Below are 8,047 nucleotides of genomic sequence, written 5' to 3' on the forward strand. Positions count from 1 at the left end.
CGAACTATGCTTCAAGGGAGAAGGAAAAGTGGCAATGGGAACGAATAAGAACTGTAACAAAACTCTCACCATCCCAGACATGAAAAAAGGAACAGCAGCACTAATGGACACATACTGGGTATGCGGAAATCAGGCTTACTTGCACCTTCCCCAAGCTTGGAGTGGCAGCTGCTCAATGGCCACTTTGCATTCAGCCCTAATGGTGATTCCAGAAAGCCACATCGACGGAAATAAAAGGGTGCAAGGAAACGTGAACCAGGATGTGACTTCTCCCACTGCACAAGCGCACCTCTATGTCCTGTCCTCCGGAGGGAAAGGAGAGGAGCTCTCACGGAACAAGCGAGCATCGAACTACATATCACAAGCATCATCCGATTTATTGGCACAGATCCCAGACAGGTATCGCCTGTTCAGCTCCGTGGAAACATTTTTTGCCTCACTAGTTTCAAGTGTCCAAGCAAGAGCAAATGCAAAATGGCTCCAGATCACACGGTGGGAACTGATTCAGTTGGCCAATGACACTGAAGAGGGGTTCAACATAATAAAGGTGGAACTACGAGCTCTGCGACTAATGACCATGCAGAACAGGTATGTTCTGGACCTGTTAACAGCAATCGATGGAGGTGTTTGCCGAAAAATAGGAAGTGCGTGCTGCACGTTCGTACCTTCCGAAGACGCAGAAAATGGGTCCCTGTCCCACGTCATTGAAGCAGTACATAACCTGGGCGAGAAGATGAAGATGGAAGGTGGAGCTGAAGATAGCTCATGGTTCGACAATATCTTCTCCTGGGTTCCCTCATGGCTTGGAATGACAATGAAGTTCTTGATACCAATTGTGGTGATCCTCCTCGTGGTGTTCTGCCTGTGCCAGGTGGGCCTCCGATGTTGTGCTAACGCAGTCCCTAATGGTGCAATGATGATGGTGACAATGGGCAACTCTGGTGGTACAATTAAGGCGACACAAGAAGTACATGTACAGACAGGAACAGATAACACTCCCAAGTACCAGTTAGTGCCTATGTACCATGATAAGTTCATAGTAGATAAACTATGGCACACCACTATCAAGGAACCACGAGACGTGGAACTGGAATGGTATGAGGAGGTCTGGGTAGATTTGGAAGAAACTGGCGACTGTATATATTTAACCTGTACACCAGACGAGTATGCTAGAAGAGGTGAGAGCTTAAGGGGGGTGTGCAGAGCATGGATGCCTAGAAAAGGAACCCCTGCATGGGATGACGCAGTGATAGAGGAACAAGAATGTAGAAGATTGGAAGAGCTAAAGAATTCGTTACTTTAGTAATGAAAGGGGGGAAATGTAGGGGAGGACTGGCCGCGAGGCCCTCCTCACCTGCAGCCTTCTCCCCAGGTGAGGACCATGACTCGGTGGGCGTCCCCTCATGCCACCCGGGCCCAGGTGGAGGAGGATTCACCCGCCGACGACATTGCCCACACGTATCCTTTCCTTGCATTTACCAAAATTTAGTTAGGCCTAGACGCCATCTTGTCTAGCAAACATGGCGTGAGTTCAGCACACTGTAACGAGGCCCCCACCTTTGGAGGGCCTTTCATGCATCTCTGCCGCCTCAGCAGCCCTGGCAGATCCGCTGCGAGCGCGTTCCCATGAGAAAGTCGGAGATGAGCTAAACCCGAGATGCCAACACGGCAACATTCTATCATTCACAATGTAATATTGCACCCCGTATGACCCAGATCGCGAGGCCGGGGTAACGGGGAAAAAAGCTGAAGCATCACTATCTGAAGAAGGTAGAAAACAATTCAAGTATTGGTATTAATGAACTACCTCTGTTTAAAATGTGAATAAACTATAAAAATGTAACGTTATATGATATCCCTCCAGGTCTGGACTAGTGCTGCTATAACCACGGAGAAAGATGTTGACCAAACGTGTAACCTCTATCTGTAAAAGTGTTTTTTCAATATTATGTAGAAACTTGAACTCATATATGTTTTCTGAATCACCCAAAGCGGCGAGCATCAATCTCTGTAGGCCATAACCTAGATATCCCTCGTATAACGTCTAATGTACATACAATACGCACACAATGTAGTGAATATAATGTTAGGTAATGAAAAGGTACTGGAACCGACTGTATTAAAGAAATGTGTAACGAAATTGAAATATATATGTGTGTCTAAATAACATCAAAATAAGGCAGAACAGTATAAAACTTCTGCATTCACTGATCAGCAACGCACGAGGAAAATACCTTTGTGGATATATGCAAGGCCATTCCCTCTCCCACCCTACCAAGCCTGCCAGATAAAAAAGCTAAGACTTGTGCCGCGCTCCCTCACCTCCCCCAACCAAGCTGGCGTTACTTCAGAGAGTCAGAGGCCCCGGCGCCGCAACCAAGGCCACAGCCCGCCACCTGTGTTATTTACAGCACGGTAATAAACCCACGTTTGAACCCACTGATCTACCAGCACCCTCTCATAAATCCCACAAACCCCCCTAGACCCCCCAAGAATCCTGACCCCGTGCAAGGACGATCCCCATCATTGGGACAAGACACAGAGACCCATCTATATAATAACTTCTAACGCGGCAGACAGACATGTATCATTCGGCCCAGGCCCCAGAGCCCAGTCCCGCGACCTAAAATACCGGTCAATAGGACACAGGTAAATCTCACCCCAACCGACAACCACCAGACCTCTCACGAGGTGCATTCCTCATGTGTTGCGTTTATTTTATAAGATAAGCTGCTGAGCGATTTATTGATGAACTTAAATGTCGTTTTCTGAATAACTGCAGTGTGCATGGCCTAGGGCAAATGAGACAGGAAAGGTATTCGTCATTGTCACAGGCTGCCCCAGCATACCAACACCGCGCGGATGACCTCAAGCTGGCCTGCCAGGCCCAACCCAACCCACGAGGCTGACCAGTGACGTCTTCACGCCAAGACCAACCACGCTGCAGCAACACCTATAGTTAGTCGACGCCACCCAATCCCAATTAACTTGTGCCCCCTATAGTGTGTAGGTGCTGATGACGTTTTTTGTATTAGAAATACGCCTGTCTTTGCTATTGTCAGACAGAGCGCTCTCGGAGGTTGCAGAGTTCTTTGCATGCCCTACTCTTGGATAAACTCCCATTTACGCTCACCCGCACTCTGTCTTGGCCTTATTCCCACTACGGGAGAGTCCTTTATTGTCTCTCATTGCGGGGAGGATCGTGCTGAAATTGGGGGCGCTTCCTTTCAGTGGCAAACTACAAAAACCTAACGGGAGGTGGGATTGGTTCTAAGTGAATAACTAAGCAGAGGTTCCATATCTGTATAAAGTAACAAAGAGAAATAATTGGATAGTTAACATCAGGTGGGGCAACTAAGCCCTCCCCTCAAAATAGCCATTATGAACGTCACTAAATGTATGACGACCCGTTGGCTACACAAGCTTTAGAACCCCCAACTACCTGGTCCCCTACAATTGGTTGGCTTCTACCCCCTGTCAGTATTTTTCCACCTACGTTAGCAGCACGCAGACTGAACAACCAGGTGCGGGTGAGCTCGTTTTAGCACCAGCTTCCCACCAATTAGCATATCATCCATCATCACCTCAATGGTCCAGTGTCAATTAGTGCTTTGAAGTTGGCCTTGAGTTTGTACTGTTCTCTGAGAATTTTTAAGGAGTATGGGCACCAGCCGGCCTCCATGCGTAGGTGTGATCATCTTGTTCATCCAACTTCCTTCTATCACATGACTGGACACCATGAATGGAGCCTTTACATGTATTTGATTTTATTCTTCAATAGTCCTCTGGCGTCTTTTGTTTTTGCTTGACCTCTCTGAACAGGAGCTTCTGTTCTTTCACGTTAATTGTATCCAATGTCAGCCAATTCCAGTTTGATAAGACTTTGGCTTTTTTGGCTCAGTAAACTCCTTAGCTGAACTTTTATTCTGTTTAATTCAATTGCTTTTCTCAACTGCGACACTAAACTGAAGCCTTCTTGCTTCGTTCAGTACTGCTTATATAGGTAGTGGAAACCTTCATCCTTTACTTATCCATATGTATCTCTAGAGGTATATATGTATATGTTGGTGCTTGCCGCAGTCTAATCTATTTTAAAGCATGTGGCTAGCTTCATGATTGCTTAGCTGCTTGCGTTTCATTGCATCTGTACACATTTAAACTAAGTATCTTCATCAGGTTTGTGGCATAGGCCTCTTCATCTTGATCCCAAGATGTCACTTATCCTTAGTATCTTTTGATGGTTTATAAGTCGTCTACCTCTCTGGTCCGGTTATCTTTCTATGTGGGTGTTGATTCCACTTTGTACGACGTTTCTCTGCTTCTTCAGGAATCTCGTTCAAATGGCCATCATATTGTCTTGTATGCAGGTATGGTTTCCTCAATGGGTACTTTACCTCCCATATTCTCTTAGGTATAGGTATTCTTATGGGTACTGCACAGAGCCTGCGCTCTTCTCTTTGCTGGTTTAACTGTTCAGTATACGTCACATACTTTTCAGGTAATGTAGGCGGAGCAGTTGGAGTGGGGGTACTTGGCTCCTCCTCTACACTGCCCCTCTGGGCAATTTATCGACCACTCTCACAACATCTTTTACATCTAGACATCCTGGTTGGAAGAAATGCTTCTTAGGGATCCATATTTTTACGACTCCATTCAATCATCTAGCTGATTTCACATGCTCATCCTTGTTCCATGTCATGAGCATGCACCGTCCACTTGGACTGCAATAGATCTATCTTGCCACATACTTCTTTTGGTCCTTTGAGTACATGAACTTTGTTCCCTCGGGTGCATGGATACTGGCCTTTACAAAGTCTCTGATTTCTTCATCAGTCAGATCTTTAGGCTTCCATCCTGGTTCAACATCAAACAAAATCTTAATCCCTATGGCTTTCTTTGCTGTCTTCTTGTACTGTGAGATTATTATTTTAATCACACTGAATCCAAGCATCACTAATAATAACAAAGCTCCAAGAAATTTGAAATTTTAACCTATCTGCCATCCATTGTGGAACCCACGAAAAGAGTGATCCGAACCAGCTGTCACCAGCAACCTCTTCTATCATCTGGCCATGGAGTTTCACCAGCATGTCTATGGCCTCTGTCAAGGTTCCATTCTCGTCATCATGAGAAGGTATAAATGTGCAACATGATTCTCCGATTTTGCCACAAACACCTCCATCCATAGCTGTGATCATGTCCAGGATGTATCTGTTCTGGAGAGTCATCAGTCGTATGGCTCTCATCTCTTCTCTGATTGCATTGAATCCCTTTATGGTAGTATTAATCGTCTGCAGCAATTCCTATATGGTGATCTGAAGCCATTTGGTATTTGCTCCAACCTGGATCCTTGGCATGAAGATCAATGAAAACACAGAAGAAGTCTGGCTGAACAAGCTGTGTTCATATGGAATAGCATCAAAGGCTTCTATTGATTTGGCAGCAAAGTAGTTCTCCCTCTTCATTCGATTTATCAGCGCCACGGATGTCTTCTTCCTCAGATGAGCATCTGCTTTCGGAAACCTATTAATGTTCAGGTCACCTTTAGGAATCACCAATGCAGGAACATGGACATTCACCAATGTGCAGATTCCTCCCCAATCTTTAGGCAGTCTGATGTAAGCCTTTGTTCCACAAGCCCAATAATTATCCATGATTACTGCTGTTCCGATATTCATTCCTGGTGCATCGAAGGTTCGTCCACAGTTCTGATTCTCTCCCATTTTTCTTGTACCATTGTTCCTGAATCCCAATTTAGAGCTCTCCAATGCTACTATCTGCAGGGGCCCTCCCCTGTCTTCGACACATGTCCATAGTTTAGCATGTTTTGGCCATAATAGTTTACACAACATTTGTGCATTCTGGATAGTTGGTTGGTATTGACCCATTATTACACAGTCTCTGCAGATTACTACTCCTTCTTCCCAGCCATCTGGTGATAGGACAGTTCCTCAAATCTGCATCTGGCCTCTGTTTTTCCATCTACGGATGTCTTCTGTAGATTGTCCTGGAACTTTCAGTTTTTAATTTAATTCTCTTCTTATTCCAGTTCCTTTTACTCCAGGCTTCTGGTATCTGATCACAATATTCTTTGTTTTAGCATTGTTTCTTGTCTTTATATCTTGAACATAGTCATCTTCATTTGGATCTGTCCATTTAGTTGCCCATTTGAGAGAGGCTGTTCGACCCATGTGCAGTTAGGACATCTTCTTCAATAGCTATGAAGATCTTTGACTTCCCCATGCTGTATGGCAGGAGTGCACATAGGAAGCATTCTTCATTTGATGTCCTTCCAACTTCTTTTATGTGTTGGTACCATATGTTGTTTCCCAAATGTGCTGTGCTGTCCAGATAATCATTTAGTTCATAATTATCTACTTGGGTGCTTATTTTAGTTCTGAAACTCTTCATGTAGTTTTCTATGACTACGTCTCTAAATGTATCCACATGGCTTCTTCTGGTTGGTTTGTTTGCAGGAACATCGGTCCCGGTTCCCTGTCTAGAAGAAAGTTCAACAAGTTTGTCTCTATCCATCTGTCTTTTTCTAGCGACAGCTAAAAACAGCTATAAAGATTCTGCTATAATCTCTATGTGTGATTTTTCTGTGGGACTTGTGCTTGGGCCTCCTGTCACTGGACCAGGTGTGTCTGCATGCATCATCTGTGTAGGCCCAAACTTTATCAACCCCTTACTTTGCCTGATCCGCCGACCCTGTCTGCGGCATTTAAAAATATCTTCTGAAACAAGTGCTGTGTGTGATTGATTACTAAGAACATCCATTTCAAGCTCAGGTATCTTTCCATCTTTTCTTGGGACAGGAATAACTATGTAAGGTCTAGGCTGCCTTGTAGTTGCCACGCTCACCTTTTCCTTCTGCTCAGAAACATATACAGGAGTCTTAGCCGCATGTGCTCCTATATAAAATGCAGTTCTTACTGTCAGTGAAAGCAGTATGAGTATGAATACAATGCATGTGTAAATGATACAAAGGTAAGTTACTTTGCAACATCTTCTTGGACAATATGTGCGTCTGTTTTCATGGGGCAACACAATGTTGCTATTGAAATTTCCCATCTTGATCATTTGATGCTAAGGAAGGAAAAACAAACTTTAATGCCTCTGTATTTTTAGATTGTTGTCTGGAAGCTGCTGTCTTCTTTCAGCATTCGTCCTCGATCAACTATCTGCTTTCTGGATACTAAGGAATTACTTTATCGTTCTCTCTGGACCAGTCTTTTTACTAGTCGGGATGCAAATGTTCCTCTATCGTGAGGAAAAAATGACCTCTGAGTTCTGCTTCATATATCAACTCCCAATCGATGCCTCGAATCTGCTTCAGTCCAGATGACATGTTGCTTCCCTGTCAGCATGAACACAGCATGTTGTCTTTGATTCACTTCCTCGATCTGTCCCTCAGAGGAAAAGTTTCTACACCGCTCTGTCATTTCTTTCAGAATAGATGCTCACCTGGATAATGATACTCCCCAGGATTACATTAAAGTTTGCAGTGTTTCTTGGATCCCTCAGAAAAGTTACCACATCCATGTGTCTTCCAACAAGGTACAGATATTCTTCAATTAGACGAAAGAACACCACACTGACCAGCCTATGTGCTGCATCGGCTGATGGGGGCATTTGTGTTTTCTTCACTGTACTCAGGTAACTTCAAGAATCCTTCAGTGATGATTATAAGCAATCTTCTTATGAGTTTCTCATTTTCAGGATCTCGAATGAAAGCTGGAATGCGACAAGTTCTCCCCAACAGTTATGGGTAAGAACGTAACACCAACTCAAAATACGTAAGTACATACCTAGAAAAGTCATCAATGGGTAAGACTATGAGTAGAACCAAACAAGAACTCTGTGTGGAAAAGCTACTGTGGCTTTAAGAATGCAGATCTTCCCTTACTCTGCAACTAAGATGCACAGAGAGTTCGAATGTGTCCTTTACCCTTTTATTTATGGCTCAAAAGGGAGTGTCCAAAACCAAGCCACAGTCCAACCAAAAGGTTCTTCACTCTTTCCACTTGACAGGTTATGCGTCCTT

Source organism: Ambystoma mexicanum, chromosome 3p (genome assembly GCF_040938575.1).
Source record: "Ambystoma mexicanum isolate Mex_15411 chromosome 3p, UKY_AmexF1_1, whole genome shotgun sequence".
Taxonomy (NCBI): Eukaryota; Metazoa; Chordata; class Amphibia; order Caudata; family Ambystomatidae; genus Ambystoma; species Ambystoma mexicanum.